Here is a 16,047-nt window from a genome sequence, read left to right on the forward strand (position 1 = left end):
TAATACCTTTCTGTCCTTTCCTTAACATAAATTTTTAATGTTCTTTTTATTTAAGATCTATCTTATATACAGTAAAGAACATAAATCTTAAGTGTAAAGCTCAATCAATTTCTTTTAATTATGTGCACATCCATGTATCCTCCACACTTATTCTCTAAGAAAGGGAATATTTCCAGCATACCAGCAGGCTCCCCTGTGGTCCCTCAACACCCCAAGGAAATCACAATTCTTACATCTACCACCATAGATTGGTGTTGCTTGTTCTTATTTATTTATTTATTTTTTATTAATTAATTTTTGTTACAGATGTTTCTCCCCCCCCCCCCCCAGATTCCCCTCTCCCCCTCCCTCCCTGCCCTGTCCCCAGTTTGATGTCCATGTCCACTGTTCATGCATACATGCATATAAGTTCTGTGATTTATCTCTCCCCCACTACCCCCTCTCCTGGGGATTGTCAGTCTGTACCCCACTTCCACATCTCTGGGACTAACTACCCCATTCCTCAGACTGTTATGTTTATTATATTCCACAAATAAGTGAGATCATATGATACTTGGCTTTCTCTGTTTGGCTTGTTTCACTTAGGAAGATATTTTCCAGGTCCCTCCATGTAGACTCAAAGGATAAGAGATCTTTCTTTCTTACAGCTGCGTAGTACTCCATTGTGTATATGTACCACTGCTTTTTTATCCATTCGTCTACGGATGGACACTGGGCTCTTTCCAGATCTTAGCTATTGTAAATAGTGCTGCTACAAACATGGGGGTACATATATTCTTTCTGATTGGTGTTTCAGGCTTCTTAGGGTATATTCCGAGAAGTGGGATAACTGGGTCAAATGGCAGTTCAATTTTTAAATTTTTGAGGTAACACCATATTGTTTTTCATAGTGGCTGCACCAGTCTGCATTTCCACCAGCAGTGTACTAGAGTCCCCTTTTCTCCACACCCTCGCCAACACTTGTTTGATGATTTGTTGATGGCGGCCATTCTGACAGGTGTGAGGTGATACCTCATTGTTGTTTTAATGTGCATTTCTCTGATTATTAGTGATGATGTGCATTTCTTCATATGTCTCAGCCATTTGTATGTCCTGTTTGGAGAGGTGTCTATTTAGTTCCTCTGCCCATTTTTTAATTGGGTTCTTTGTCTTCCTTTTGTGGAGTTGTATGAGCACTCTATATATATTGGAAATTAACTCCTTATTTGATATATCATTGGCAATTATGGTCTCCCATACAGTGGGTAGTGTTTTCGTTTTGATGATTGTATCTTTCGCTGTGCAGAAACTTTTGAGTTTGATGTAGTCCCATGTGTTCCTTTTCTCCTTTGTTTCTATTGCCTTAGGTAATGTTTCAGTGAAAATTCTGCTGCATATGATGTCTGAAATTTTGTTGCCTACAGTTTCTTATAGGATTTTTATGGATTCATGAGCCACATTTAAGTCTTTTATCCATTTTGAGTTTAGTCTTGTGTAGGGTGTAAGTTGATGTTCTAGTTTCATTTTTCTGCGTGTAGCTGTCCAATTTTCCCAGCACCATTTATTAAAGAGGCTGTCCTTACTCCACTGTATGCTCTTGCCATCTGTGTCAAATATTAATAGAGCATATTGCCTTGGGTCCGTTTCTGGGTTCTTCTGTTCCACTGGTCTATATGCCTGTTTTTGTGCCAGTACCAGGCTGTTTTGATTATGGTGGCTTTGTAGTATAACCTGAAATCTAGTAATGTGATCCCTCCAACTTTGTTCTTTATTTTCAAGATTGCTGTGCCTATTCGAGGTATTTTTTTTGGTTCCATATGAACTTTTGAAGTACTTGTTCTAGTTCTGTGAAGTATGTCGTTGGTATTTTGATGGGGATTGCATTGAATCTATAGATTGCTTTGGGTAATATGGACATTTTAATGATGTTAATTCTCCCAATCCATGAACAGGGTATGTGCTTCCACTTTTTTTAAATATCTTTCTCTATTTCTTTTTGCAATGACCTGTAGTTTTATGCGAATAGGTCCTTTATTTCTTTGGTTAAGTTTATTCCTAGGTATCTTAATTTTTTTGCCACAATGGTAAATGGGATTGTTTTCTTAGTTTCTCTTTCTACGAGTTCATGATTGGAGTATAAGATGCTATCGATTTCTTGATGTTAATTTTGTATCCTGTTACTTTGCCAAATTCATTTATTCAGTCTAGTAAATTTTTGATGGAGCCTTTGGGGTTTTCTACATATAGTATCATGTCATCTGCAAATAATGACTGTTTCACTTCCTCCTTTCCAATTTAGATCTTTTAAATTTTTTCTTCCTGTCTGATTGCTGTGGCTAAGATTTCCAGTACTATGTTAAATAAGAGTTGCGAAAGTGGGCATCCTTGCCGTGTTCCTGTTCTTAAGGGAAATGCTTTGAGTTTTTGCCCATTGAGTATGATGTTGGCTGTACGTCTTTCATACATGGCCTTTATTATGTCTAGATATGATCCCTCTATTCCCACATTGCTGAGCTTTTTTATCAGATGGATGCTGGATTTTGTCGAAGGCTTTTTTGGCATGCATTGATATGATCATGTGGTTTTTATTCTTCTTTTTATTTATGTGGTGTATCACGTTTATTGATTTGCGAATATTGTACCAGTCTTGCATCCCTGGGATGAATCCCACTTGGTCATGGTGTATAATTTTTTTGGTGTATTGCTGGAGCCGATTTGCTAGTATTTTGTTCAGGATTTTGGCATCTATGTTCATCAGGGATATTGGCCTGTAGGTTTCTTTCTTTGTAGTGTCTTTTTCTGGTTTTGGAATTAGAATTATGCTGGCTTCATAAAACGAGTTTGGAAGTCTTCCTTCTTGAGTTTTTTGAAATAGTTTGAGGAGAATGGGTATTAATTCTTTTTTGAATGTTCAGTAAAACTCCCCCGTGAAGCCATCCAGGCTTGGGCTTTTGTTTGCTGAGAGAGTCTTGATTACATCTTCAATTTCTTCTGTTGTTTTGGTCTGTTCAAGTTTTCTATCTCTGTCAGGCCCAGTTTTGGAAGACTATGTGTTTCTAGAAATTTGTCCATTTCGCTTAGATTGTCGAATTTGTTGCCATATAATTGTTCATAGTAGTTGTTAACGATCTTTTGTAATTCTGTGGTGTCAGTTGTTACTTCTCATTCATTTCTGATTTTGTGTATTTGGGTTCTCTCTCTTTGTATCTTGGTGAGTCTAGCTAAGGATCCATCAATCTTGTTTATGTTTTTGAAAAACCAGCTCTTTGTTTCATTGGTTCTTTGAATTGTGTTTTTGGTCTCTATGTCATTTATTTCTGCTCTGATCTTTACTATTTCCTTCCTTCTACTTGCTCTGAGGTTTCTTTTTGTTTGCTCTCTAGTTTTTTAAGTTGTGAGGTTAGATAGTCTATTAGAGATTTTTCTTCTTTTTTGAGGTAGGTCTGTAGTGCTATGAACTTCCCTCTCAGAAATGCTTTTGCTGCATCCCATAGATTTTGTGTTGTTGTGTCTTCATTTTCATTGGTTTCCATGAAGTTTGATTTCTTCCTTGATCTCCTTGGTGACCCATTCATTGTTTAATAACATGCTATTTAGCTTCTATGTGTTCAAATGCCTTTGTATGTTCTTCTTGCAATTGATTTCTAGTTTCATGCCATTGTGATCTGAGAAGATGCTTGATATGATTTCAGTCTTCTTGAACTTGTAGAGACTTAGTTTGTGCCCTAACATGTCGTCTATCTTTGAAAATGTCCCACGTGCTTTTGAGAAGAATGTGAATTCTGTAGTTTTGGGGTGTAATTCTCTGTAGATATCTATAAAATCCATTTGGTCTAGTGCTTCATTTAGAGTCTCTGTTTCCTTGCTAATTTTTTGTCTAGAGGATCTATCCAGTGATGTCAACAGGGTGTTGAAGTCCCCTCCTCCAATTGTATTGCTGTTGATTTCTCCTTTGAAGTCCTCCAGAAGATTTTTAATATATTTTGGTGCTCCTATATTGGGTGCATATATGTTTATCAAGGTTATATCTTCCTGTTGGATAGATTCAATATTATGTAGTGGCTTTCTTTGCCTCTAGATATGGCCTTCATTTTGAAATCTAATATATCAGATATGAGTATTGGTACCCCAGTGTTTTTTTCCTTTCCATTTGCTAGAAAGATTTTTTTCCATCCCTTCACTTTCAATCTATGTGAGTCTTCTGTTGTGATGTGGGTCTCTTGTAAACAACATACAGATGAGTCATGGTTTCTTATCCAGTCAGCTACTCTGTGTCTTTTTATGGGAGCATTCAATACATTTACATTTAAGGTGATTATTGATATGTACTTATTCATTGCCATTTTTGTTTAGTGTGGTTCTATTTTTCTTCCCATTTCTCCTGTTAATTACAGCAGTCCTTTTAACATTTCTTGCAGTGCTGATTTGGTGCTAATGTATTCCCTTAGGCTTTTTTTGTTTGGGAAGCTCTTTATTTGACCTTCTGTTTTGAATGATAGCCTTGCTGGGTAGAGTAGTCTTGGATTCAGATCCTTGTTTTTCATGACCTTGATTACTTCATGCCATTCCCTTCTGGCCTGTAGTGTTTCTTGTGAGAAGTCAGCTGAGAGCCTTATGGGGTTTCCTTTGTAGGTAACCTGTTGCTTATCTCTTGCTGCTTTAAGGATTCTCTCTTTGTCTTTAATTTTTGGCAGTTTGATTACTATGTGTCTTGGTGTGGGCCTGTTTGCTTTCTTCGTACTTTGGGCTCTGTGTGCTTCTTGAACTTGAATGCCTTCTTCCTTCATCAAATTAGGAAAGTTTTCTGTCACTATTTCTTTGAATATATTCTCTAAGCCTTGCTCATTTTTTTATTTTTCGGGCACTCCTATGATGTGAATATTATTACGTTTTCAGTTGTCCCACAGTTCTCTTAAGCTGTCTTCCTGTTTTTTAATCGTTTTTTCCTTTTCGTTTTCTGTTTGGTTGATTTTTTCTACCCTGTCTTCTAATTCACTGATCTGGTCCTCAGCTTCCTCTACTCTGCTTTTTAGACCTTCCAATGTGTTTTTCATTTCTGATATGTCATTTTTTATCTCTTCTTGGTGGTTTTTAATTTCCAATGAGCTTATTTTCAGCATCTCTATGTCTTTACTCATGCTGTTGAGGTTCCACAAGATCATGGCTCTGAATTCTAGCTCTGTTAACTTGCTTAACTGCACCTCATTTATCTCATCTTCGGTAGAGGTCTCTCGTTCTTTCATTTGACTTTTGTTTCTGTTTTTAACCATTTTGGCTATCACAGTGGGCTTTGGAGTCTGCCATATTTTCCCTGTGTGTGTTGATGTTCTGCTGTTTGTGGCTCCCTCTCCTGGGTTTGATAAGGTAGGGAGGACCCACTTTAAACACCACTGTCAAGTCTTAACTTTCCTGGTTAGAGTTGCTAGCCCAGGGAATGGTAGTTACCCTCTAGCTTTTTTGGCCTGGAGGCTATTAGTAGAGGTCACCTGAAGAACCTTGGTTTCTGAGTTGCCTCAGTTGCTCAGTGTAAGAGAATTTCCCGAGGGTGGGGCAGATGCTAGTGGTTAAGGGGCCTCACTTAGCATTTCAGTGGCCACCAGGTAGGGTTGAATCTCCGAGGGAGGGGCCACCGCCTCTCCCCAGGGCCCTTGGAAGGAGTAAGATGACCACAGCCCTGTATGGCTGCACTCAGCAAAAGCTCTGAGCAACCTCCAAATCCCGAGTGTCCTCACACAGTTCCAGTCCAGTCTGTCCTCCTTCTGCTGGAGCCCAAGGTGAGTGGCTGTTGCCAATCTAGCTTCTGTCCAGACTCTGCGTTGTGGAGCCTCCTGGAACTTTTAACCCGAAGGCACTGCTTCCAGCTAAGGGCGGCCGCGTCTGGGGCACCAGCCGAGGGCGTGGCACCCCTCCGAGTATGCAGGACTCTGCCGCGTTCGCTGTATGCAGCTGAGGCGGCAGCAGCTTCCAGCTGAGTCCCGTGGTCCCAGAGGAGTCCGCTGGTCCCAGCCCTGGCCGCTGTTGACCGTGGGCTACCGGCCCCCACTCGTGTCCTCACAAGCCTACCAGGATTGAGTCAGTGTCCCTGGTTATGTGGTCCTCCAGGCTGCCTTTCTGTTGCCCCTTCCTGACGATTTGTCTTTATTTTCATTGTAATTCCAGTTTGGTCCTGGGAGATGGTCTGTGTAGCTTCCATTCACTCCGCTGTCATTTCTTTCTCCTCGGTTTTGCTTGTTCTTAAACTTCATATAAATGGAATTATGCAGTGTGTCTTATTTTGTGTCAGGCTTATTTTGTTCCACATTATGTCTGTGAGAGTTATTCACATTGTTGATATAGGAGTAGTTCCCTCTTTTTCATTGCTGTATATTGTTTTATTATAGAAATATACCTCACGTTTTCATTCATTCTGTTGATGGATGTTGTTGTGCATTTTAGTCCACTTCTTTTGGTGGACATAGCACACTTAATCTCATGTATATATTCATGGGTGGAATTTCTGAATTATAGCATATACGTATGTTTAGCTTTAGTAGATACTGTCAAATAGTTTTCTTAAGTACTTATGGCAGTTTACACTCCCACCAGCAGTGTATGAAAGTTCTAGCTATTCCATATTTTCATCAACACAGGGTATTATCAGGGGTGTAGTAGTAAATCCCTGTCTCCTTGGGATTTTTTTTTTATCCTCACCTGAGGACACTTTTCCATTTTCTGTTCAGATAGAGTGGGAAGGAGAGAGACGAAGAGAGAGAGAGAGAAACATCGACGTGAAAGGGACACATCGAGTGGCTGCCTCCTGCACGACCTAACCAGGGCTGGGGACAAACTGCATCTGAGGTACGTGCCCTTAGTGGGAACCGAACCCAGGTCTCTCTGCACCACAGGTCAACGCTCTAACCACTGAGCAAGACTGTCCAGGGCTCTCCTTGGGATTTTATTTTATTTTATTTATTAATTTATTTTTTGGTGAGTCTAAGTAGGTATTTATTTACATGGACACTCAATTATAGATAAGGTGCTTTCCAGGATCCATATGCCTTCCCTGGAGCTACTTGGTTTCGGGTCTCTTGTCTCCGCTTCAAGCTTGAGACTCTCGGGGCTGGCGACAGGCAAGGAAAGCCTCCCATGGACTATTCAGGTCTAACTTGAGGAACTCTTGGGCCAACTTCACTGGCTCAGTCACCACCCGCTTCACCTCACTGTCATAGCGTAACTCAACGTAGCCAGACAAGGGGAAATCTTTCCAGAAAGGATGTCCTCAAAGCCATAGTTTGTCAGGATCCTTCTTAGGTCAGGGTGGTTAGCAAAGAAGACTCCAGACATGTCCCAGATCTCCCTCTCATACCAGTTGGCTGCTTTATACACAGAGACAGTGGACTCAGTGGGTGTCAGCTCATCTGCATAGGTCTTCACACGGATCTGGGAGTTAAAGCGCAGATACAGCAGGTTGTAAACAATCTCCAAATGGTTCTGGCGGGTTGGGGTGTCGACTGCTGTCAAGTCAGCCAAGGATATGAATTGTGCATTGGTGTGATCCCTGAACTTGCTGGACATACTTGGGCAGGATTTCAGCCACATACTCTCCAAAAGCTGAGAGCTGTTTGTGGGCCATATCATTCTGTGGTCTGACAGTGGGTATGGCCCGTGTCCGCTGCGGCACTTTCCCTCCTAACCCTGGGCAGCGCCACAGCCCCCACGAGCCCCCGCCACCAGGCCCTCGCGGCCGCTGCCATGTTCCCCGGATGCAGACCAAGCATCGGAGGGCTCTTCTTGGGATTTTAATGTGATGCCCCAATTCATCAATGATGGGAAGCACATTTTCATATACTTATTTATCATTGAGAATCCTCATTGTAATGGGCCTGTTCAAGTCTTTTGCCCATTTAAAATGTTTTACATTGTTGGTCTTTTGAATTAATTTGAAGGAGTTCTTTCTGGGTTCTAGATATAAGTCCTTTGAAGGATGTTTGTATAGTAGATATCTTCTCCCAATCTGTACTTTATGGTTTCATTCTCATTGTTCTTAAAATTATGAAATTTTGTGAAGCTGGGTTTATAGATCATTTTATGTCATGTTAACTAAATTATTTTCTATTTATATACTTAATTTTTTTTTCTTAATCCACACCCGAGGATATTTTTTCCAATGATTTTTAGAGGGAGAGTAGAAGGGAGGGAGGGAGGGGTAAGTTGGGAGAGGAAAGGAGAAGGAGGAAGAGAGAGAGAGAAACATTGATGTGAGAGAGACACATTGAATGATTGCCTCCCACACTCCCAATGTGGGCTGAGGATTGAATATGCAACCCTGGCATGTGCCCTTGACTGGGAATCAAACCCGAGACACTTCTGTACATGGGCTGACACTAACCACTGCACCACACTGACCAAGGCTTTCTGTAAACTTTTTTATTTTTTAAATATTTTTTTATGTTTAGGTAGAGAGAGGAGGGAGGGAGGAATGGAGGGAGGGAGAGAGAGAGAAAAACAGATAGAGAGAAACATTGAATTTTTTTGTTTGACTTATTTGTACATTCATTGGTTGATTCTTGTATGTGCCCTAACTAAAGATGGAACTCAAAACGTTGGTGTATTGGGATGATACTCTAACCAATTGAGCTACCCAATCAGGGCCTGCATACTTTTCTTTTAAACTTGAATTCATCTGAGTAATAGTTTCCAGATGCTACCACAACAAATCACCACACACTTGGTGTTTTAAACAATAGAAATTTATTGTGTCACAGTTCTAAAAGCCAAAAGTCAGAGATCACTATCTCTGGGGCAAAATCAAGATGGTAGCAGATCTGTGCTAACTCCAGAGGCTACCAGAAGAATTTGTGCCTTGCCTCTTTCTGTGCTTTGCTTCATCTAGCTTCTGGAGGCTGCAGGCATTCCTTGGCTTGTGGCGACATCAATCCAGTCTCTGCCTCTTTCTTCACAATACCCCTCCTCTATGTGTGTGAAGTCTCCCTCTGCCTCTCTATTAAGAACTCTGGTGGTGGCATTTAAGACCTACCCAATTTTCCAGGATAATCTCCCCATCTCAAGATTCTTAATGTAATCATATCTATAGTAACCCTTTTCTATATACGGTCATATTTACAGGCTCCAAGGATTGGGATGTGGATGTTTTGGAGATCCATTTTTAAGTCTTCTAGTCAGATTAACTCCAGAATAACTAAAGCTCAAGGCAAGACAGTCATATTATAGACAAGTTCTGGCTGGGAGTTTGGAAATAAGTGCAACTACCCAGGCCAAATTTTAATATCTATGAGTCTCAGTTTCTTTATTTATAAAAATAATGGCATACTTTTACAAAGTTGTTTCAGTAAAGTCTTGCATGTAAAAGTAATTTAAAATATTAAAATTTAGGGTCATATGGTATTAATCCATGCTAGTTCATTGAGAAAATGAAATTGAATACCTTACCAAGGGGCCGCTGGTTCAATTCTTTGTCAGGACACATGCCCAGGTTGTGGGCCAAATCCCCAGTGGGGGGCATGAAGGAGGAGGCCAGTCGATGTTCTCTCTCATCTATGTTTCTGTCTGTCTGTCTCTCTCTCTCCCTTCCTCTCTCTATAAAACCAATAAAGAAAAAAAAAAAGTGGGTCCAGGCCATAGGAGAAGTTAGCCTGGATTTTATCCCAAATGTTTGAGACAGTGTAGTATCATAGTTTGGAGTGTGTCCTCTGGTATCAGACTTCCTGGGTTTGAAGCCCTGCTTGATTGATTCTTACTGGCACAATCTTGGACGATTTGGGTACTGATATAAGAGTACACTCCCAGTACTATATCCAGGGATAATTTAATATAAAGAATTGTTGCCCTGGCCAGTTTGGCTCAGCGGTTGAGCATTGGTCTGCGGACCAGAGAATCCCGAGTTCGGTTCCAGCTAGGGGCATGTACCACACACACACACAAAAATAAATAAAAATGTAAGAATTGTTAACTAGAAGGGGGGTTAGTGTGAAAACGGGTAAACGTGTCTAAGGGGTACAGAAGGCATAGTATAGCCTCTGCCTCTTGGTTGAGGGAGAGGGGACAATAAAGGAACTAAAGACAAGGGGAGGATTCACCTTTTCAGATTCCGTTCTTTTCAGAGAAGCTGTGGCTACTAGAGGGTCATGCAACTTCCTGGTAGTAAAATACTTTCAAGAAATGGGGCCAGAGCTGGTCTGCAGAAGAAGGGACCATTGAGGGGAGTATGGACCAAGGTATCAAGGTATAGCTGGGACTCTATCACACTGGCCATTGGGCTCCCACATTGAATAAAGACCATAGAGGGTCAGACCTGTAAGGGAGGGTCTTCCTGGGGATGCAGCCTTGCAGTGTCCCTCTGGTTCCCTCTGTTGGCATAGCCCAACATTCCTCCAGCTCCAGCTTGCAAAGGGCAAAGAGGGGTGGGTTTGGAGCTGAGAGACAATACATTGATAACTAACAGTTATTTAATCCCTATGCTTTATGTTTTTTATCTGAAATCGAGGGATCATAATGTACCCCTCACGTGGAATTGTTATAAAAAGTAAATGGATGAATGCGTGCATGTGAGTGCTGAGGCCGGTGTCTAGCACAGTTAGCTATTTCGATTGCCTCTTATGTATTGCCTCACACCAGGTCCATGTCTCAAGCTGATATTGATAGAAAATAGAGACATTGCCTCTGTCTTCATGGAGCTTCATCTTTAGTACCATTAATTAGATGGTCAGATTTGAGATGCTTCCTAGGTAATATTTTAAGGATTAATACTATCTCAAGGCCTACCTTTAGAAATGTAAAAACTTCTAATTAGTATAACAATTTGGAGGGGAGTGGTCTACTTTTTAGCAGAGAAATATGCACGATATATTTCTGTTTGAGTTTTTAAATAAGAGAAATCAGTGCCAAATTTAATTTGTTCAGTGTTTATTAATTGCCTACTATGGGTCAGGCAGTGTTCTAGGCCCTGGGGATACTGAAGTGAATAAGACAAAACAACATTTCTGTTCTCATGCTGCTTGGATTCTAGGTGGGGAGCTAGGGGAGATAGGCAATAAACAAAATAAATGAAATATGTTATAAATAATCTGTGAAGAAAAGTAAAACTGGGAATGAGGATATACTTGATTCTTTTCCATCTTACTATTTAAAAAGGCACTGTGTGTGTGCATTGATGCCAGTTCCATGTATTCCTGTGGAAATCAGAAACACCAGGATCCCAGGAAAGTCTGTGTTAGGAATGTTTTCCTTTCTCCATAGAGATTTTGGTTAAATTGGAGTTAGGTTTTTTTTTTAACTCTTCCCTTTACACTGTGATAAACATGTTCACTTCTTCAGTCAATTCAGGGTTATTGTACCAAGCTGCACATATACTCAAGGAGTGATAAGGTTCTTTTCTGATTGGCAGTAGTCTTATTTCTCTGTTAAGTACCAGATTGGTGGTGATTATGTCTGATGAGTTGTTAAACCCAGTCTTTTTCACCTGTATGTCTGAATGTCAGCATCTTAAGTCTGAGGGGGACCGCTGTGTTAAATTACCTTTTAAGATTTTTCCTCTTTTAAATATTCATGGCACTGGCTGATCTCCAACCTATAAAGTGAAAGTAGAAGTTTTAAACTAATCTCTTCCATTTAATTCCCCCATTCCAAAGACTTTCGAAATAGGTCTGAAAATTATAAGAACCACAAATTTTAAAAATGTTAGTTTGATATGTCTGAAATTAATGTTTTAATTTATTCACCACGGAATGTCTTTATACATCACTGTTTTCTGTAATTTATACCATACTGTCTCCTCAAGTTAATCTGTGAAGCATGGTTAAATTATGCCTAAGAAGGAATATGAACACTGTCTACAATAAAGTGACAGGAAAAGGGATTAACCAGGAGTAATGGGACAAAATGTAAATAACACAAGTTGAAATAGAAGTTTCAGAAAAACTGTCAGGTATCTAAGATGCGTCTAACTAGAATAAGCTCTTGAAAAGACTACAAAACATTTAGAGAAAGTTTACTGGAAAAGGATTAGACAAAATTATAGAAAATATTTCTCTAGAGAACACATTCTAGTACATGTGGCCTAAAATGTGGACTAGATAATCCAATAGGTTTTTATTTTATTAAAAATATTTTTTTTCTTTATTGATTTTAGAGAGAGAGGAAGGGAGAGAGAGAGAAACATTGATGAGAGAGGACATCAGTTGTCCTCCTTTTGCATGCTCCCCACTGGGGATTAGGCCCACAACCTGGGCATGTGCCCTGACTGGAATCAAACTGGCGAACTCTTGGTGCATGGGTCGATGCTCAACCACTGATCCACACCAGCCGGGCAATCCAATAGGTTTTTGTGTGTCTCATATCTTCAGTTTTCAATCTTTTATTAATCATGTCAAAGAAGGTTTGAGATAAAGATCAAATGAGCAATTCTATAGAAGAGAGACAGATTTTGTCAAAATGATTTCATTTGTACCCTGGCCAGGTGGCTCAGTTGGCTGGAGCATTGTCTTGTACACCAATAGGTTGCTGTCTGATTCCTGGTCGGGGCACATACCTAGGTTGACTTCAATCCCTGGTTAGGGCTAAAGGCAACTGACCAATGTTTCTCTCTCACATTTGTTTCTCTCCCTTCCTCTATCTCTAAAATGAATAAAAACATATCTTCAGATGAGGATTTTAAAAAAAGGTAATTTCATTTGTTCTTTTTGCTAATGTGTATAACATGCTGACAGCAGTTTTATTCATTTTACCATGGCTAATTTAATGCTGGTGAAGGGGGCCAAACTGATAGCTTGGAGACTGCAGTCTGTTCCACACTTCCCTGACCTGTACTTCAGTCTCATTCTAAAGGAGTCTGGGTGAGAACTATAAACAGCATGATGGTTTCTCTGTGATTCAGTTTTCTTTGACTTTTGAGATTAATAATGCAATACTAGTGTTCTTAAACATTAGCATTTAGTTTGCATTCATTAATTCACTGAAACACCTACCTGTGTATAGAGCACTGGTTTCTAGGTTTTAGGCCCTGTAGGAAATACAGATCTCTGAGATACAGCTCCTGCCTTCAGTGACTGTACAGTTTGGTTAACTGCTAAAATGAGAAAGAGCTGTTGTCTTCACATGGACCATCGCTTCTAAAACACTAAATGAAAATGGGAGTTGGAGTTCAGATGGATATGTGGGATAGGGAGAGGGTTAATGCAGGAGGAGATTGCCAGATTGGGTGGGTATAGGTTTATTTCCATCTAGGATGCTCAGTGGACTTGTTTTTACTCTTGTGTTAGAGTTTCCAGAGAAACAGAACCAATAGGAGAGATACAGACATAGATGTAGATGTAGAGATAGACAGATGTAGACATAGATATAGACAAAGATCTACATAAAGAGATTCATTTGAGGAAATCTCATGATTACAGAGGCTGAGAAGTCCCACGGTCTGTTTCTGCAAGCTGGAGCCCCAGGAGAGCTGTTGGTGTAATCCAGTCTGAGTTGGAAGGCCTGAGAACCAAAGGAGAGGATGGTGTCAGTCCTAGTGCAAGGGAAGAAGACCAGTGTCCCAGCTCAAGCAGGCAAGGTAGGAAGCAAAGGGGTGAATTCCTCCTTCCTCTGCCTTTTTGTTCTATTCAGCCCTTCAGTGGGTTGGATGATGCCAACCCACATTGTGGAGGGCCATTTACTGAGTCCACTGATTCAACTGCTGATCTCATCTGAAGTAACATTTAATCTGGGTGCCCCATGGCCAGTCAAGTAGACACATAACATTTAACCATCACCACTCTGATGACACATTTTAGCAGAATAACATTCCTTTCAAACATAGAGCTCAAAGTGGGAAATAATTTTTGGACTTGTCCAGAGAAGGCACAAGCAGGACAGTTGTATCTGTGACTGCTGGGCCTTCATTCCAGAACCTCAGCTGATCTCATTCATCTGAGTTGCTCCAGGGGCCTCTCCCTGTTTCCCTGCTTTGTTCTCAGGGCAGCTCTGCTTTCACGCAGGCTGAGTCTCCTCATTGACCCTGCCTTCCTGTGAATCCCCAAACACTGGGGCAGCAGGGAATCTCTGTGGGCACAGGAGGCGGCTCAGCACTCATCACCCTCCATGGAGGCTGCTCCCCTCAACGGCATACGCCCTGTCCATCCCCCTGGGGTGACCAAAGGGTCTCATCTCATCTGCAGGATCCTTTGTAGTGGAACTTTGCTCAAGATTGCTTTGATGAGCCCTGTATCTTATGGGGGTAATGTAGTTTTAAAAAACAGCAAAGGAAAAATAAATAAATTGGATATCTGCTGTGAAACTTGGGTGATTTAGTGATTCATCTGGTTTTATAATTTGATTATTAGTAATTAATGATCTACATAGATACATTTTTGCACTTCTAATAATTTTTACTAATGTGACTGATATAGTTTATAATTACATAACAAATACATTGTAATTAGATTCCAGATTTTCTTTTAGAATAATGATTTAGTCCTATGAAGGATGTGACACTGCACTTGTTTCAGTCTCTGAAGAATTAGGGTGAGAGTCCTATTTTTCTTTTTTTTATGAGAATGATCAAGATTGAAGATAAGAAAGTGAGAATTAGCCAGATTAGACTGTATTTATCACTTTAGATTTTCACTTTTCTACTCAGTCTATATTAGTGTTTTTCAAGAAAAAGAATCATGAGCTTTTCTAACTAACTAATTTATTTTAAAACTATAGTTGACATACAATATTCTACTATTATCAGGTGTACAACATAGTGGTTAGACACTTCTGTACCTTATGAAGTGGTCACCAAGGTAAGTCTAGTACCCATCTGTCACCATACATAGTTATTATAATCTTACTGACTACATTACCTATGTTGTACTTTACATCCTCATAACTTTTTTGGGGGGAGGGGGGCACTTTGGCTGATGCCTCCCCTCACCCCTCTTCAAGTTTTTCAGGTAGTGTAGTTCTATTTTATTGTAGTATCTTTGATTTATGTTTTTTCAATTTGGCCATGCAGATTTCCTTCAGAGTTTGAAACATTCCTTTCAACATTTTGCTTTGAAATTCCCAAATTTCTTTCCAGGAACTGAGAACACATTTGAGCTCATCTATACAGGGTATGCTGACAAGTAAACTTCCATGTGGCTATAGAACCATAGATTCTTCAAGGACAAGGTGACTGGGTCTCTGTCTGTAGAAAATCAATAGAACACTTTAGCTACTTAAGCTTCTTAATGCTCCAGACTGCTTCTGTCTCATCCTGCTGTTTCAGAGACTGCTGGGGATGGGGGAGGAGGGTGTCAATTGGGAAACAAATGAATAAATAAAAACTTAAAAAAAGTGAATGCTTTTAAAAAAATATGTTTTTATTGAGTTTTGAGAGAGAAAATCATTGATGAGAGAGAAACATCAATATCGATCAACTGCTTCCTGCACACCCCTTACTGGGGTTCAAGTCCAAAACCCAGGCATGTGTCCTGACCCAGAATCAAATTGGTGACCTCTTGGTGCCTGGGTCAATGCTTAACCACTGTACCACACCAGTTGGACAGGGGTTGGGGATACAGGAAGGAGTGGTTGACTTTCATTACTAGGTTCTTGTCAATGTCTGGAGCTTTTAACTTCCTTCTCAGCCTAGAAAAGTGGTGCTGAGGTATAAGATAAAATGAGGAGGACCTCAGGAATAACATAGTTCCTCATGAAACTTTATGCATACATTTATTATTATTATTTTAAAATATGTTTTTATTGATTTTTGGAGAACAAAGAACAAGGAGAAAGAGAGACATTGATCAGTAACCTTTAGTTGCCTCCCACTGGTGACCCTTCGGTGCATGGGATGATGCTCAGCCAACTGAACTACACCTGCCAGGGCTTTATGCATCCATTGAAATCAATACCATTTACGCAGATCCCAGCAGGGCTGCAGCAACATATATCAGTAATATGTGATCCTTGAGCTGTTCATCTGGACTTTATAGCTAGGTCATGTTGTACCTCATGATGTCCTAGCAGTATATCTGGTTAAGATTACCCATCCTACTACTCCTATTAAGTGGAATGTATTTTGCTGGTAAGATGTTGGTGTGACAAGAGGAAAATTAATATTTG

At 40.2% G+C, this 16,047-nt stretch overlaps 1 long non-coding RNA gene and 1 pseudogene across 3 annotated transcripts in view; one reads left to right on the forward strand and one right to left on the reverse strand.

Annotated features, from left to right (window-relative positions):
* The window catches only part of LOC118634715, a 121,533-nt gene that overhangs the window by 12,005 nt on the left and 93,481 nt on the right, over window positions 1-16,047 (forward strand). For 2 of the 3 annotated variants that reach the window (XR_004960392.1, XR_004960390.1), the window contains exons 2-3: window positions 13,368-13,525; window positions 15,020-15,114. This is a non-coding gene — a long non-coding RNA (uncharacterized LOC118634715). Of the gene's footprint in view, window positions 1-13,367; window positions 13,526-15,019; window positions 15,115-16,047 lie in introns of those variants that run through there. The other variant, XR_004960391.1, reaches the window with a different exon arrangement.
* Window positions 7,028-7,712, reverse strand: LOC118634710 (annotated as a pseudogene).

Source organism: Molossus molossus, unplaced genomic scaffold, assembly GCF_014108415.1.
Source record: "Molossus molossus isolate mMolMol1 unplaced genomic scaffold, mMolMol1.p scaffold_m16_p_1, whole genome shotgun sequence".
In the NCBI taxonomy this organism is placed as follows: domain Eukaryota; kingdom Metazoa; phylum Chordata; class Mammalia; order Chiroptera; family Molossidae; genus Molossus; species Molossus molossus.